General features: G+C 48.9%; 1 pseudogene; it reads right to left on the minus strand.

Moving 5' to 3' along the window:
• Window positions 1-9,239: 9,239 nt before the first annotated feature.
• On the minus strand, window positions 9,240-15,267 carry LOC134342990 (RNA-binding protein 25-like; annotated as a pseudogene).
• Between the last annotated feature and the right edge of the window lie 3,311 nt (window positions 15,268-18,578).

Consider the following 18,578-nt stretch of genomic DNA (forward strand, 5'->3'; position numbering starts at 1 on the left):
GTGAACGGCCTGCCTTCTAAGAAGTACCTGAAATGCCGGATTGCCGGATATGGTTCCAACGGCTCCCGGTCGAAGGCACTGTACTTGAGTTCGGGTGGCCGTAGGTTCCTGCTGAAGAACGCCAGGGGTTGCCAGCACCCCTCGATGAGTTGCTCCACCGACTGCTGTGTTGGATGCGTCCACTGTGAAGGCGGTTGGAACGTCCGTTCTGGGGTGCACCAGCATCGCGACGTCTGCCAAGGCTTTCTTGGCTTTAATGAAAGCAGCTGTGGCCTCTTCGTCCCAAGTAATGTCCTTGCCTTTACCCGACATCAGGGTAAACAAAGGGCGCATGATACGGGCTGCTGACGGGAGGAAGCGGTGGTAGAAGTTCACCATACCAACAAACTCCTGCAGGCTTTTGACTATGTTGGGCCGGGCGAAATGGCGGATCGCGTCTACCTTGGCGGGCAGAGGTGTTGCCCCGTCTTTGGTAATCCTGTGGCCCAGGTAGTCGATGGTGTCGAGTCCGAACTGACATTTGGCCGGGTTGATCATGAGGCTGAAATCACTCAGGCGGGAGTAGAGCTGGCGGAGGTGGGACACTCACAATGCACTGGAGGAACGCAACAGGTCAGTCAGCATCAGTTTAAAAGATTAGTCGACGTTTCGGGCCGAAACCCTTCGTCAGAACTGAAGGAAAAATTTTGGGGAGGGTTTGAAGAATGCTGGTAGTTGAAAAAAACAGTAATTTTTTTTCAAAGGGGTGGGGGAGGGGAAGCAGGGAGGTGATTGGCAGGAGAACAATAGTAGAAGTAGAAGGAGGCGGAACTATGAGGGAGGTGATGTGAAATAGGGATAGAGGAAGGGAGGAGGAGGAAATTACCGGAAGTTGGAGAATTCAATGTTCATACCAAGGGGCTGGAGACTACCTGGTCGGTATATGAGGTGTTGCTTCTCCAACCTGAGTTTGGCCTCATCATGGCAATAGAGGAGGCCATGTATGGACATATCTGAATGTGAATGGGAAGCAGAGTTGAGGTGGGTGGCTACCGGGAGATCCTGTCTGTTATGGCGGACGGAGTGGAGGTGCTCGACGAAGCGGTCCCCCAATCTGCATCGGCTTTCACTGATGTAGAGGAGCCCGCACTGGATGCAATAGATGACCGCAACAGATTCACAAGTGAAGTGCTGCCTCACCTGGAAAGACTGTTTGGGGCCCTGAATGGCGGCAAGAGGGGAGGTGTAGGGACAGGTGTAGCACTTACGCTTACAGGGATAAGTGCCGGGTGGGAGATCAGTGGGGATGGACGTGTGGATAAGGGAGTCGCGGAGGGATCGATCCCTGCGGAAAGCGGAGAGGGGTGGAGAGGGAAAGATGTGCTTAGTGGTGGGGTCCTGTTGAAGGTGGCGGAAGCTGCGGAGGATAATGTGCTGGATCCGGAGGCTGGTGGGGTGGTAGGTGAGGACAAGGGGAACTCTGTCCCTGTTGTGGTGGCGGGAAGATGGGGTGAGGGCCGAAGTGCGGGAAATGGAGGAGATGCGGGTGAGGGCATCATTGATCACCGTAGAAGGGAAACCACGATCCTTAAAGAAAGAGGACATTTGAGATGTCCTGGAACAGAAAGCCTCATCCTGGGAGCATATGCGGTGGAGACGGGGGAACTGGGAATAGGGAATGGCATTTTTGCATGTGGTGGGGTGGGAAGAGGTATAGTTGAGGTAGTTATGAGAGTCAGTGGACTTGTAGAAGATGTCAGTGGACAGTCTGTCTCCAGAGATGGAGACTGAGACATCGAGAAAGGGGAAAGAAGTGTCAGAGATAGACCAAGTGAATTTGAGGGCTGGGTGGAAATTTGAAGTAAAGTCGATGAAATTGACGAGCTCAGCATGGGTGCAGGAAGCAGCACCAATGTAGTCGTCAATGTATCGAAGGAAAAGTTGGGGAGCAGTACCAGAATAGGTTTGGAGCACAGACTGTTCTACATAACCAACGAAGAGGCAGGTGTAGCTGGGTCCCATGTGAGTTCCCATAGCTACACCCTTAGTCTGAAGAAAGTGGGTAGAGCCAAAAGAGAAGTTATTGAGTGTGAGAACCAGTTCCGCCAACCGGAAGAGGGTAGTGGTGATGGGGAACTGGTGAGGTCTATTATCTAGGAAGTAGCGGAGGGCTTTGAGGCCTTCATGAGGAATGGAGGTGTATAGGGATTGGACATCCATAGTGAAAATGAAGCGGTTGGGACCAGGGAACTGGAAGTTATGGAAGAAGTGGAGGGCATGGGACGTATCCCGGATGTAGGTGGGGAGAGACTGAACTATGGGTGACAAAATGGAGTCCAGGTAGGCAGATACAAGTTCGGTTGGACAGGAGCAGACAGAAACTATGGGTCTACCGGGACAGTCAGGCTTGTGTATCTTTGGGAGGAGGTAAAACCGAGCGGTACGGGGTGTGGGAATTATGAGTTTAGTGGCTGAGGATGGAAGGTCTCCGGAGTTGATAAGGGTGGTGATGGTACAGGAGACAATGGTTTAATGTTTTTTGGTGGGGTCCTAATCCATGGGTAAGTAAGAGGAGATGTCAGAGAGCTGCCGTTTGGCCTCAGTGAGGTAGACGTCCGTCCGCCAGACTACTACGGCACCACCTTTGTCAGTGGGTTTGATGGTGAGGTTGGGATTAGTGGGACAGATGCTCCTGATGACTACTGCTGGCTATGAGGATGTCGTCCAAATAGATGAACGCAAAGTCCAGGTCACGTCCCACTGCATCCATTAGCTGCTGGAACGTCTGTGCGACATTCTTCAGGCCGAACGGCATTCAGAGGAATTTGAACAGGCCGAACGGGGTGATGAGTGCTGTTTTGGGGATGTCTTCAGGGTGTACCGGGATTTGATGGTATACCCGGACGAGGTCTACTTTGGAAAAGATGCTTGCCCCATGCAGGTTTGCTGCAAAGTCCTGTATGTGCGGCACGGGGTAGTGGTCTGGAGTTGTAGCCTCGTTCAGTCTGTGGTAGTCATCACATGGTCTCCAGCCCCCGGCTGCTTTGGGCACCATGTGCAAAGGGGAGGCCCATGGGCTGTCGGACCGTCGTATGATCCCTAATTCCTCCATCTTCTTGAACTCCTCCTTCACCAGTCGGAGCTTGTCCGGGGGTAGCCGTCGTGCGCGGGCATGGAGGGGTGGTCCCTGGGTCGGAATGTGGTGCTGTTCTCCGTGTCTGGGCATAGCTGCTGTGAACTGCGGTGCCAGAACCGATGGAAACTCCGCCAGGATTCTGGTGAATTCATTGTCAGACAGTGTGATGGAGTCCAGGTGTGGGGCCGGCAACTTGGCTTCACCCAGGGAGAACATCTGGAAAGTCTTGGCATGGACCAGTCTTTTCCCTTGCAAGTCGACCAGCAGGCTGTGGGCCTGAAGAAGTCCGCCCCCAGGAGTGGTTGGGCCACGGCGGCCAGTGTGAAGTTCCACGTGAACCGGCTGGCGCCGAACTGTAGCTGCACTGTGTGGGTGCCGTAGGTCCGAATCGTGCTGCCGTTTGTGGCCCTCAGGGTGGGTCGTGTCGCCCTGTTGTGGGTGTCAAACCCCATCGGGGGTAAGATGCTGATCTCCACTCCGGTGTCGACCAAGAAGCGGCGTCCTGAATGTTTGTCCCAAACGTACGAGAGGCTGTCCTGGTGGCCAGCCGCCGTAGCCATTAGCGGCGGCTGGCCCTGGCGTTTCCCGGGAACTTGCAGGGCGGGCGACAATGGCAGGCTTCTATGCCCCACCGCTGGTGGTAGAAACACCACTGCTCATTGGCCTCCTCACTCCTGCCTCAGGGTTGTGTGCGCTCGGTTGCCGGGCCTGGTCTGGCCTGCTGTTGGGCGCGTGGCTTGGTAATCTGTCCGACGGACGCCCCGCTCTCCCTCTTGGCTTTCCACAGCGTGTCTGCCCAGGCTGCCACCTTCCGGGGGTCACTGAAATCTGTGTTGGCCAGCAGCAGATGTATGTCCTCGGGCAGTTGTTCTGGGAACACCTGCTCAAACATGAGGCAGGGCTTGTGTCCTTCAGCCAGGGCCAGCATCTCGTTCATTAATGCTGACGGCGGCCTGACTCCCAAACCATCCATGTGCAGCAAGCGGGCACCTCGCTCACGCAGTGAGAGGCCGAAGGTCCCTATGAGCAGTGCTTTGGATGCTGTATATTTGCCTTCTTCGGGGGGGTGACTGTATGAAATCCCCAACCCGTGCGGCTGTCTCCTGGTCAAGAGAGCTCACCACTTAATAGTAACGTGTGGAATCCAAAGATATTTGCCAAATCTGGAACTGGGCTTCTGCTTGGTCAAACCACAAGCGTGGTCGCAGCGTCCAGAAAGTTGGCAGTTTTAGCGAAACTGCGTGAACAGATGAAGAGTCGATTGTCTTTGGTCCAAATCCCGTTTGGACCATTGGGGTCAACACTGTAGCGATGTGCTACACACAGAGCTAGAAATAATGACACGCAGTCTGTAAGTCGCACTCGAGACTCCTTTATTCAAACTTCACGGCACTGGCTTTTAAGCAGTTCCCCTCCAGCCCTCTCCAGGTGGAAATGACGTCAGAGGTGCATTACAAAAGTCTCTCCCCACGCGCGGGCTATTTTGTGAGCCGGTTCGCTTGTGTAGAAAGTGGGTGGCCACAGTAGATACATTGTAACTATAGAATTGTCCTGCTTTTACCTATGACCTTTAGCATATATAAAAATGTCATGTAATATTGGGTCAAGAGGCCTCTTCCTCCAAGTGCATCTCATTTTGTTAAATTAATCACTTCTGTATCCACTAGCTTCAGTGTCTCTCTGGTGACTTTGTTCTTGTAACACCACTTGGTGCCTCGTCTGGAATACCTATAACCCAGCGTATGGCCAGTGACCTCAGCAGTCTAAGTGGGTGAGTATTTTTAAAATTAGCACTCTCACCTGGATCAGTTCTGGTTGGTGTCTATGGGTTCACAAGGTATAACAAATACAGTGGAGGACTGAACTAGTAGATATAGAAGGAGTGTGTTGTGTGTTTATGTAAGAGACTAAATATTTGTGTGTTAATTTCTTGAGACAGGGCTACCTGTTGCGAAGAGTTGTTACTTACTGTTTGGGAAGCCATTGTGGTGCATGTATACTCGTTCAGGGGCGCGGGTGAGGTCTGGGCCTGATGTCCCACTCACCCAGGGAAAGTGTACACGCAATACGTCGCCTCTCCTTTCCCGGTGTAATGATCGCCGCGTGGTCACTGTCTGGCCTGCTAGGCAGGAGGCCACTGCAAATGGCCTCTCCTACATTACTGCGTCCAGAGCAACACCTTCTCATCGGTGCCCCCCGTTTCCACCAAGCTTGCTATGTCATGGCTTGACTGAGTGTCCAGCGGTATAACTGGATGGGTAGGCTGGGTTCGTTAGCCTTGGTTGGCAGCCAGCCTAAGAGAAGCACAACTCTGAATCCAAACCCGGGCAGGTGGGGCTTGTTAGCCTTGTCAGGCCATCCACCTCGGAGAAGGACACTCCGACGTAACTCCTACGACCCGAGGACCTGGCTGTCACCGTCCCAGCTTGCTAGGCTATGGCAGATGAACCCCGGGTGTAAAGGGTGGGGCCAGTACCGCGCACACTGCACTCCACCTAAAATACCATTGCGCAGGCCGAAGGACACGCCCACATCCATGACCATCCTCCCCGACCATTGCAACCGCTGTGGCCGGGCTTGCCTGTCCCGTATTGGCCTCGTCAGCCACCAGCGAGCCTGCAGCAGACATGGGCAGCCCCCTTCTAAACCTTCATTCGCAAAGCCAAGCCACGATGATGATACTCGTTCAGGGAACTGTATATGGGCAGACGTGTTTGCATGTATGTGTATGTATGTTTTAAGAGTAAGCTTGTAACTTTGGTGCAACAATTTTCAATGCAAAGGGATTCAGCAGACATGAGTTCAGACACACATAAGTGGCAGATTGCAGAGTGTATATTCTGTGGTTTTTAGTGTGTGCTGTTTAATTTTTATCCATCATTTATATTTTGCATAATGTGGGAATTACTATAGAGATATTTCAGGTAGAGGTTATCCCCAGATATATCTGTCAGGATGGCACTGATTAAGGTCAAGCAACATCAGGTCAAGAACCTTGACGACCTGAGCCAGCCCTTGACTCTGATTACGACCATCTGTAAGTCCTTCACCCCGGGGAGAAGCAAAGCATTTTGTCAGAGTTGCCCTCTTCTAAGGTCACCTGCGGGAATGTAAAATTCTGGCACAAGCTCAAGGAAATTATGAAATTCAATAGATGCACCTAAAGATCTGTATGTGTTGATAAAAGCAAAGTGCCCGAGGAATATTTGGGAGATGATGGCCCAGGGTTCAGGATGCTTACTGGGCAACTACCAGGAATGCCAGCAATGAAGAGAGATAACATTTCATTCAGGGGGAAGTGAGAGTAACTGGAGAAAGATAATGTCAATGAATCAGAGAGCTGACGAGCCAGCCATGGATTATGCAGAATGTAAATATCGAGCGGATGAGGAGTACTCAGGGTTGGATAATCCAGGGAGGAATGACCCAGTCTTCCTGAAAATACTGACGGAAGGCCTGAGCTCAGCCCACCAAGAAGTCATAGATTTGGGGATAGTGGTGAGTTTGACCTACTCCATGGTAGTATCATGGGTGGTGAGAAACACCAGAGGAGGGGGAAGAGACATCACAGAGAGCTTACTTTGTGTGCCAGCAACTGGGGCACGTAGCAAGGAACTGCTGGAATGGATGTGGGAGGGTAAAAGAGATGATTTATTACAGCTGTGGCTTCTCGGACCATGGTTGGAGACAGTGTCCAGAAATCAGAGCAAATTGTGAGAATCACTCACCAAAGCAGGCAGAATCCACAGCAGCACCCTCTCTTTCCGATTTAACTGCTGACCTGGTATAGAGCTGGTGAGGTCAGACAAACGGCTGATGGCCACCTCTATTGCCAGTGGTGGTCAGCCACAGATGTACACAAGAGGTTTATTAGGGGGCCAGCAATGTGAAATGTTAGTTGACACAGGGTCAGGGTTGTCAGTATTGATAACTGATCTACCCCTGCCCACGACTGGAGAAACAAATTCCATTAACAGTGCAGGAGATGAGACAATGAGGGCAGAGAGAAGTCTGCCCCAGGTACTTGAGATTGAGGGAGTGCAGCTTCCTGTAGATTTCTGGGTGAGCCCAGACAATGAAGGTACTCTCCTGGGGTTAAACACACTGAGTAAGGCAGGCACTATCATAGACTCAAGATGAAGAGAAATAACATTTACACACCTGTCCTTGTAAATGTCCTGAATCATGGGAAGTTCACAACTACAGATGTGCTGGGCTGTCCGCACCATTCTCTGCAGAGTCCTGTGATTAAGGGAGGTACAGTTCCCATACCAGGCAGTGATGCAGCCAGTCAAGGTGCTCTCAATTGTGCCCCTGTAGAAAGTTCTTAGGATTTGGGGGCCCATACCAAACTTCCTCAACCGTCTGAGGTGAAAGAAGCACTGTTGTGCCCTTTTCACCACGCAGCTGGTGTGTACAGACCATGTGAGGTCCTCAGTGATGGGGATGCCGAGGAACTTAAAGCTGTTTGCCCTCTCAACCCCAGATCCATTGATGTCAATTGGGGTTAACCTGTCTCCATTCCTCCTGTAATCCACAACCAGCTCCTTTGTTTTTGTGACATTGAAGGAGAGGTTGTTTTCTTGACACCACTATGTCATAGAGATAACTTCTTCCCTGTAGGCCACCTCGTTATTATTTGAGATTAAGCCGATCAATGTAGTGTTGTCGTCAAATTTAATTAACAGATTGGAGCTGTGTGTGGTGATACAGTCATGGGTATACAGGGAGTAAAGGAGGGGACTCAGTACGCAGCCCTAAGGGGCTCCTGTATTGAGAGTCAGAGGGGTGGAGGTGAGGGAGCCCACTCTTAACACCTGCTGGTGATCTGACAGGAAGTCCAGGATCCAGCTGCACACGGCAGGGTCAAGGCCAAGGTCTCTGAGCTTCCTGCTGGGTTCATTTAGCATGGAATAAGCCTCTTGAGCTGCCCCAATTTAACCCTAATCTAATCAGAGGTCAATTCACAATAACCAATTAACCCACCCAGTACGTCTTTGGACTGTGGGAGGAAACCAGAGCACCTGGAGAAAACCTATGTATTCCACAGGGAGGACATACAGAGACTCCTTACAGAGGACACCAGGATTGTACTCTGAAATCTGATGCCTAAGAACATCACGCTAACCACTACACTACCACGGCTCCCCCACGGCTCCCAGGATAGACAAGTCTCCGGGACTTGACGGCATAAACGCTACTGCTGGAAGCAAGGGAAGATATTGCTGCACCTTAGGCAGTCATCTTTGTGTCCTCACTGGCCACAGGGGTAGTGCCAGGTAATTGGAAGGTGGCAAATATTATTCATTTGCTCAAGAAAGGGAATAGTGGCAGATGGAACTCAACCCAGAAAAGTGTGAAGTGATTCACTTTGGAAGGTCAAGGTACAGGGTTAATGGCAGGATGCTTAGCAGTGTGGTTCCATGTCTATAGATCCCTCAAAGGTGCCATGGAAGTTGATAGGTCTGTTAAGAAGGAGTATGGTGTTTTAGCTGCTATGTTTTGTAATTCTAAAATATAAAACCAACTGGGAGGAAAATAAGGAAGCTAAGAGATGCAAGTCTTAGTCCGTTTTTACTTTAAGCGAGGCGCGCATGTATGACATGGTGGTGTGATGATGTATGCATTTTTACATATAGCCCATAATGAATTATTTAAGCAACAAGGAATGCTTAAACAAACAATATATTTACAATATTTATTAATCAAATATTAAATTCACAGCAATCTTTCCTGTTTAGTTATAAACTCCAACTCAATATACAATACATTTCAACTATAAACACAGTGTACTATATAACTACTATACAGACATCAAAAGCATTGTAAATTTTTAATTGTCCCACTCAGGCCTAAAGATTTAATTGCTGTGGGCGATTTCTTACTCTTGTGGGATAATGTCTTTCCTGACAAGGGGGATCACTATGCTTGGCTGTGAAACCAATCTCAGGTTCTGGGGCCTCCCCTGTGGTTGTGTAGAAGTTGATTGAGAATGCGGGAAGTGGTTTGAGAGCTCTGGGCACCTTTCTTCTCCTTTTCTTAGCTTTTTTCTCTGGATCTATTTTGATGCTTGCTTCCCTCCTTCTTGGTTTCTTTCTCTCTCTTAGTCCCAATCTTTTCATTCTCACTTTCCTTCTCTTTCTTGCATATGTTCTTTCTCTCTATCTCTTCTCTCCTTTTCAACTTCTTGTCTTTCTCGCCTTCCTTTTTCTTCTAGTTTCTTGTGAGAATCTCTGAATTTGATAATCTCTTGAGAAATTAGGTCTCATTTATCCTTCCATTTCCATAGCAATTACAATAGGTCATTTGCCTCTTTCTTTTCCTTTTTCTTCTTTCTAGCATCTTGATCTGGGGACGGTACATTTAGTTCACTAGAGTATTCTCTTATTAATCCGTGGGGGAGCCGTGGTAGTGTAATGGTTAGCGTGATGTTCTTAGGCGTCAGATTTCAGAGTACAATCCTGTTGTCCTCTGTAAGGAGTGTGACAAGAATACACATAGATGTTAGCTGTCCTGTGTGATCAGCAGTTGGTCTGCCACCTGTCTTCGGGAGAGAGAGATAAGGAAGACAATGGAGCAGCATTTGGAGATGTGTAATGAAGGGATGGGAGAGAGAGCTGTCTAGAGTGGCTCCCCCTTTGAACCCTGAACTGCTTGAAGTGATGGACAGGTGATACCCCAGCAGGGGGATAAAAAGGGACAGGTTCGCTAAGGCAGGACACACACGACAGCACGAGGTAACGAGACCCTGGAAGCGGTGCCCCCCCCCCCACCGCAAGTTGGCGGGAGTGGTTTGGAAGGCTGGTTGCGGAACCAAGCCTTAGACGCACAGGGTGGAAAGGTACGATCAGCGGGAACCCGGTGTGTGTCCGCCCTTGCTTGGGTGCCAGGTTCACTGCAGAGGATCGACCGCATCTGGAGGAGGGGTCACAGTCGGTGACCTCAGGTGACATCACAAAGGACTCGCCCGAAAGCTGCTTGTGAGCAATATCGCAGGTCTGTGTGTGGAAGCCGTTTTGAATGATCATTCATTCTTGTTCTCTCTCTCCTTCCCCCCACATTGTCCATTGCCATGGCAACGATTACTGCGAACTGAACTAAATTGAACTGGACTTTGTGTCACTTTGAAATTGGTCATTTACCCCTAGACAACGATAGAGCTTGATTGATCCTGTTATCTTAATTCTGTGCACATGTGTGTTTATCATTGCTGAACTGTTGCATTTATTATCCTTTCGATTACTGTGTTGCTTGTTTCTTTAATAAAACTTTCTTAGTTCTAGTAATCCAGACTCCAACTGAGTGATCCATTTCTGCTGGTTTGGCAACCCAGTTACGGGGTACGTAACATAAGTGGGGTTCTCGTCCGTGATTTTGAACGCTAAATTTGGGACGGAGTAAATTGATTGGGTCAAAATTCCCGAAAGAAAGAAAAGACAAACAGCAGAAATGGAGGCTGAGGAATTTATAAAGGCGCCGACTTTGGAGGCATTAGAGGATGCCAGGAAATCGGAATTGGTAGCTGTGGCCAAACGGTTGAATCTTGCTAAGGGGAAGTCGACAAGGAGGAGAGAGGAGATACACAGAGCTATCGTAGAGCACTATGTATCAAAAGGTGTGTTTCCCCAAGGCGAGCTGGAGGTGGTGTTTATTGAAAAACCTGCTGGAGACGCGGTACAGGTGCAGCTTGAAAAACTGAGACTCGAGCACGAGTTCTGGGTACGGCAGTTGGAGCGAGAAGAGAAAGAGAGGGACAGACAGTTACAGCGAGAAGAGCAGGAGAGAGAGTTAGAAAGGCAAGAGAGAGAGAGAGAGAGAGACAGCTGGAGCGAGAGGAGAAACAGAGGGAAAGGGAATTTGAGCTGGAGAAGTTAAAGATAAGGGCCGAGCAGGGGCTCGTGCCGAACCAAGGTGGAGGGTTCCGGGCGACCCAGGAGGTTAGGCTGGTTCCCCCATTTGATGATACCGACGTGAATCGGTACTTCCTCCATTTCGAAAAAGTGGCTATAAGTCAGGACTGGCCGAGGGATAAGTGGGCTGTTTTACTTCAGAGTGTACTGAAAGGGAAGGCCCAAGAAGCTTACTCAGCTTTATCCGCGGAAGATGCCCAGAAGTATGAGGTGGTGAAGGAGGCCATCCTCAGGATTTATGAGTTGGTCCCGGAGGCATACCGGCAGAGGTTCCGGAATGCGAGGAAGCAGTGGGACCGCACATATTTAGAGTTTGCCCGTGAGATGCAGACATATTGTGAGCGTTGGTGCGCCTCGAAGGGGGTAGAGGGGGATTATGACAGACTGCTGCAGCTGATCCTGATTGAGCAGTTTAAAGGTTGTGTCCCTGAGGGTATGAGACCCTACCTTGATGAGAAAGAGGCAGCCACGTTAGCCGCAACTGCTAAGTTAGCGGATGAGTATGCGTTGACGCATAAAATGAAGTTTGCCCCAAGTAAAGGCTACCAGAAGGGTAGTCAGGACGGCGGGGAGAGTCCGCCAGAAAAGTCAGAAAGTAAGCCGGGGACTAGTGAAAAGGATAAGGTAGACCGGGAGCAGTCTGGTAGGAAGTTTCCTGGGGTCGTCTGTTATAATTGCGGGAAAGTCGGACACTTTGCGTCCAGGTGCTTTGCCCCAAAGAAGGAGACGGGAAAAGAGAAAACAGCGATTTTGACTGGCTGTATCGAGCTGGTACACGAACCGCTAGAGAAGGACAGGTCTGCCAAAGTTCAGGAAGGGCGCGAGAGGTTTATATCGGCCGGATTGGTGTCGGTGAAGGAGGGGTTAAAACTGGTTCCAGTGCGGATTTGGAGAGACACGGGAGCGTGTCAGTCACTGATACTGAAGAGTGTATTAGAGTTTAACTCAGAGACCCAGACTGGGGAGGTAGAGGTCAAAGGTGTTGGGGAAGGGACAGAGTCAGTCCCTTTGCACCAGATACACTTACAAAGCAACCTGGTCTCAGGACTAGTCATGATCGGGGTGAGGTCTGAATTACCGATGAAAGGCGTGGAAGTCTTGCTCGGTAATGACGTCGCTGGGGGAATCGTGTTCCCAGTCGTGAGATTGACAGGTCAGCCTGCCAGCATTGAGGCCCCACCCATGGACTCACAGGTTCATCACGGGACCGCGGTAGTGAAGTTAGCTGAGACTTTTCTGCCAGTCTTGTACGAGACGGGGGTAGAAAGTGAAAAAAAGGAGTGTAGTGAGACAAGAGGTAGTGAGGGAGCTGAGACAGACTTAGCATTAGCCAAGAAAGAATTTGTGCAGATGCAGGAGCGAGACGAGGGGCTGATGGTTTTGGCAGAGACAGCTCTCTCTGACACAGACTTGACAAGGGAACTAGTAGGCTATTGTGTGGAGGAGGAAGTACTAAGGAAGAAAGGGAAACCAAGTACCGTACCCGCAGATGAGGAATGGGGGGTGGTGCAAAGCAGTTATGGGGATGAGGTTTTTAACCTGGCCCACAAGGTACCCCCCGGTGGACATTTTGCGGTACTGGAGGGAACAGTTGGTGGAACCATGAAAGAGGTTTACCGGCTGCCCAGGGGGAAGGATGTTATTGATTATGACCGACACGAACTGAGACGGTCACAGGCTTTTGATATGCTAACAAACCTAGTCGGTGTTAGCGTGGAAATCAATGAAGCTAGGGTCCCCCCGATAAGAGAGAAAAACCATTTTGAAAAGATGAGTATGGTATCGACCAGATGGGAGAAGGCTATTGTTTTGGCCAGGTCTGCTGATAAGGTCTCTCCCTTAATCCCCGAACAAAGCGACTCTTTAGGAGAAGTAATTAAACGACTCGCACCCGTGTGTTTGATTGTCCCGAGGCGATGCAAAGAACTGGGACGTTGGGTGGTGTCTGTTACAATAGGGTAGCCTAGTAAGCAACACTCATATAGAATGAGTAATTCAGTGACTAAAGGGCTGACGAACACAGAGGTGTGTATTGGTAATTTAATACGGCTGTCTGAAGCCAGCTTGATAGTGAACCTTGAAAAAAATGAGTTCGGCCACATGAAGGTCACTTACCTGGGAATTGTGGTGACACAGGGGCAGCTGGCAGCGATGCAAGCTACAGTGCGGGCTATCACTGACATCCCAACCCCGACAGACAAGAGACAAGAGGGCCCTCAGAAGGCTCTAGGAGATGGTGGGGTACTCTAGGAAGTTTTGCAATAACTCTGCGGTCACTACCCCTCCCCCTCCTACTAAGCCCTTGCGAGAGAAAACTAGGTCGGAATGGGACGACCCTTGTTATTGTGGTCCGGGACAAAACCAAATGAGAGGTTACATTGATCGCAATTCATCAGTGTTTTTGGCCACTATGAAGTTTGCTAAGTTGGAACCTGGTCTAAGGGATTATTAATAACACATATAAAAGGAACAGAAAATGTGATGACTGACTGTCTGTCAGGTGTTGACAACTTCAAATTCTCTGTATTAGCCAAATAGCTGATAAAGATGTATATTTGTGTGTATCAAATAATGTACTCATGTTTGTAATTTTTACCCCGGTAAAAATCCTTAAAAGGGGGGAAGTGTGACAAGAATACACATAGATCTTAGCTGTCCTGTGTGATCAGCAGTTGGTCTGCCACCTGTCTTTGGGAGAGAGAGAGATAAGGAAGACAATGGAGCAGCATTTGGAGATGTGTAATGAAGGGACGTGGGAGAGAGAGCTGTCTAGAGCGGCTCCCCCTTTGAACCCTGAACTGTTTGAAGTGATGGACAGGTGATACCCCAGCAGGGGGATAAAAAGGGACAGGTTCGCTAAGGCAGGACACACACGACACCACGAGGTAACGAGACCCTGGAAGCGGTGCCCCCCCGCAAGTCGGCGGGAGTGGTTTGGAAGGCTGGTTGCGGAACCAAGCCTTAGACGCACAGGGTGGAAAGGTACGATCAGCGGGAACCCGGTGTGTGTCCGCCCTTGCTTGGGTGCCAGGTTCACTGCAGAGGATCGACCGCATCTGGAGGAGGAGTCACAGTCGGTGACCTCAGGTGACATCACAAAGGACTCGCCCGAAAGCTGCTTGTGAGCAATATCGCCGGTCTGTGAGTGGAAAGCCTTTTTGAATGATCATTCGTTCTTGTTCTCTCTCTCCTTCCCCCCACATTGTCCATCGCCATGGCAACGATTACTGCGAACTGAACTAAATTGAACTGGACTTTGTGTCACTTACCCCTAGACAACAATAGAGCTTGATTGATCCTGTTATCTTAATTCTGTGCACATGTGTGTTTATCGTTGCTGAACTGTTGCATTTATTATCCTTTCGATTACTGTGTTGCTTGTTTCTTTAATAAAACTTTCTTAGTTCTAGTAATCCAGACTCCAACTGAGTGATCCATTTCTGCTGGTTTGGCAACCCAGTTACGGGGTACGTAACAGGAGTCTATTACTCCTTTACAATCTGATCTTGGTTTCCTCATCCATAACATCATCTGACAAATCCTCTGTTTCCGTATCTCCATTGACTCCTTTCTTTTTGGCCTTCCATTCATCCACCTGGGCTTTGGTCTTTGCATCTACATTTACAAGTAGCTTACTGTCTCCCACTTGAAGTTCATGCAATAACCTTAATGCACACAGAGTAGATTCTGGTTCTTTATACTCACACAAGCTGAATGCTTGCAACTTTCCTGAAGCTCCTTGAACTCTCCTCCAGCTTACAACCAAACCATATTTCAAAAGTAACTGCCTGATTAACACATCAGATACTTTCTCAGATACGTTGCCTACAAAAACTTATATTTGACCAACTGCTTTCGTCACGTTCGCGATTCCTCCGAGCAGCATGGTCCTTCCTTAGTCCAATATGCTTTCCAACCAAAAAGGTTGACAGTAACACCTGTTAGCCCTCTGTGGGGCGATGGTTCATGGTGTACAGCACACAGACAGTTGTGGCATCATCCAGTACCTTTCTTCTTTCCCTTTCAGTTGACTTTATTTCAGGGAATGTATTTTATTTTTTAGATTTTCAGTTTTCCGGAGGTCTGAAATGTTGGCTGAAAGGTTTGCTCTAATCAAAATCAGAAAAGGAGTAATTCTGACATTGTTATTGTGTCTCTGAAATGACTTACCTTCCTCCCCAGCCTCATTACTTTCACTTTACTGGAAACAAGCTTTTCTTTGCTCGGAACAGCTGTAAGCATTTTGTATGTTTAAGGTTGTAACCAAATTAACACACTTGCAAGATGGAAATTCACTGATGCAAAGCTGGCAGGATGCTTGCAGCTTGTCTGTTTCACAAATCCTTAATGAAATGACATTTAGATTTTAACTATTGCTTTTAACGGTTAAACCCATTCTTTCTCTGTCTTCTCTCTGTCTACGCCTCGCCTTTGAGTTAGATGCTTTCACTTTGTTTACCTGATTCATACCGTACCTAGTTTCATTTTGATGACCAAGAGATAATGATTTCTTTAAGAACAAAATCCAAATTTATTTGTCAATTGTCAAAGTTGTTAGTTATCTACCACCTGCCGTGGCCTGTTAAACCAGCATGCAAAGTATGCTTTTGACATGTTGACATATATCACAAGTTCTGTGTTTGCTTGGCTTTAAAAATTTGGCTGGTGAGTCTCTATATTACAACAGTGAACAGCTTTAATGCAGAAATTCCTCTCAGGACACTAAAAGTGTTCATAAAATAAAGTTTGAAGCAAAATATATTAGCAGATAGGATTCAGGTTCATTCATTTCTCACATGCACATTGAAACATACAATGAAATGCATCAAATGGTCCCTGAACACTAGGCCTCAAACTCCAGTCTTGCCGACCTGAGTAACCATGGCACCCCCATCATCGCTGGTCTGCTGTTTTAACATCCAACCATATCCGTGTTGCCGGCCTTCGGAAGTGGAACAGAGGCTTAGGTTCTAACCTGTCCTAATTCCTCAATATCCCTGTCCCTAACTACTTATCCCACCCCTGACTTCTCTCTATGTTCCCAAAACCATCCCAAAAAACTGAAAGAACCTAAAAAAAACAACTAATTTTTAGCCACGACCTGGACGGAGACTGCAACTCGGCGCCATCTTAAGGAAAAAGCGGAGAGGCACCTGTCTGTTCCTAATGCATAGCAATCACCTCACAGTGAAGATTAATCTGCAGCGGCCTCACTCTGTCTCACCCATAACCCTTTACACCCATGACTGTACTGCCACACACAACTCCAATCTGCTGATCAAATTTGCAGATGACACAACTTTGATTGATACAGTGGTGACAGGATAACAACCTCTCCCTCAATGTCCAAAAAATATTTAAAGTTGCATACAGCTCCATACCTCCCCCTGACTTGGAAGATCAGATCACAACTCAGTTCACCTCATGCCCTTGTATAAGCCCAAAGTACAGCAACAGCTAGTTATCACCAAGATAGTAAAGAAGTGGTCTCCAGAGGCCGATGAGGCCTTGAAGGGCTGCTTTGCGATTACTGACTGGATTGTGCTTTGTGAACCATTTGGGGAGGACATTAATGGTCTGAATGATTGCATCACTGGCTACATCAGTTTCTGTGGGGACACTGCGATACCATCATGAACTGTTCACTGCTTCCCTAACAACAAACCATGGGTCATCAGTGACATAAAAGCTCTTCTCAACCATGAAAAGAAAGCCTTTAGATCAGGAGAGAGGGAGGAATTGAAACATGTTCAGAGGGAGCTGAAGGAGAAGATCAAGGTGACTAAAGAGGAACACAGGAGAGAGCTGAAGAACAAGCTTGGACAGAGAAGCACACGGGAGGAGTGGAGAGGTATGAAGAACATCACTGGCTTCAATCAGCCGAGCTGTACAGCCTCAGAATGCAGCTGTGAGTGGGGTAATGAGTTAAACTAATTCTTCAATAGGTTTGACAATTGTCCTCCTATTCACACACCCCTCAGCACACCAGTCCAGGTGTCCAGGCACCCATTGCTCCCTCAGCACCAACGCCTCCCCTCCTCCATCCTCTTCATGTGGATGAACAACACAGGCTACCACTATCTACATCCCCTCCTTGCCCTAAAACTACCATCCACACCTCCACATATCACCTGCTATCATCCCGATCTTCACCTCCCCCAGCCCCCACCTTCTATCAACCTCACAGTCATCATGGACTCACCTTCACCACCGAGCAGGGAGAAGGGCTCTGGGGAAACTCAGACATGTCAAAGCATTGGGACTGGATGGTGTGAACCCCAAGGTCCTGAAGGAGTGTGCTGAGCAGCTGTGTGGAGTTCCCCAGTGTATTTCAATCTGAGTCTCGGCCTGGAATAAGTCCCTAGATAAGGCATCCATTAGTCTTGCGAGACCATGGATCTGCGCCTGGAAAGTCTTCACTCTCCAGGGCACAGGCCTGGGCAAGGTTGTCTGGAAGACTGGCAGTTGCCCATGCTGCAAGTCTCCCCTCTCCACAACACCGATGTTGTCCAACGGAAGGGCATACAGCTTGGCACCAGTGTCGTCGCAGAGCAATGTGTGATTAAGTGCCTTGCTTAAGGACACAACACGCTGCCTTGGCTGGGGCTCGAACTCACGACCTTCAGATCGTTAGTTGAATGCCTTAACCACTTGGCCACGTGCCCACACAATAGGTCCCTACTGTGTAGAAAACATCATGTGTGGTCCAAGTACCCAAGGAGGACCAACTGAAAGTCTTGAATGACTACCATCCAGTGGCCCTGACCTGACACATCATGAAGACCATAGGGAGGCTGGTCTTGACTTAGCTCCGGCCCCTGGTCAGATCAGCCCTCGATCCCTGCAGTTTGTCTACCAGGAGCACGTTAGAATCAAAGATGCTGTCATGTACCTGCTGAGCAGAGCCTACTCCCATTTGGATGAGCAGGGCAGCACTGTGAGGATCATGTTTTCTGATTTCTCAAGTACCTTTAATACCATACAGCCCTCATTGCTGGGGGAAAAGCTCCATTTAATGCAGGTTGGCACTTCCATCGTATCCTGGATAATGGACTATTTGACTGATAGACCACAGTTCGTGTGGCTTCAGAGCTGTGTGTCAGACATAGCTATAAGCAGCACTGGGGTCCCAGAGGGGAGTGTACTGGCTCCCTTCCTGTTTACCCTGTGTACCTCAGTCTTTAGAGACAACACTGAGTCATGTCATCTGCAGAAATTCTCTGATGACTCAGCAATAGTTGGGTGCATAAAGGGAGGACGGGAGGATGAATACAGGGCCCTGGTGGAGGACTTAGCCAAATGGTGCAAGCTGAATCATCTGCAGCTCAACATCTGTAAGACAAAGGAGATGGTGATGGGCTTCAGGAAGACTAAGCCTGCACTGCTCCCTGTTACTGTTGATGGTGAGGACATGGATGTGGTGAGGACCTACAAGTACCTGGGAGTGCACCTGGATGACAGACTTGAGTGGAGCACCCACACAGAGGCTGTGTACAAGAAGGGCCAGAGTCTCTTCTACTTCCTGAGGAGCCTGAGGTCCTTTGGAGTATGCA

This window comes from Mobula hypostoma, chromosome 1, assembly GCF_963921235.1.
Source record: "Mobula hypostoma chromosome 1, sMobHyp1.1, whole genome shotgun sequence".
Lineage (NCBI taxonomy): Eukaryota > Metazoa > Chordata > Chondrichthyes > Myliobatiformes > Myliobatidae > Mobula > Mobula hypostoma.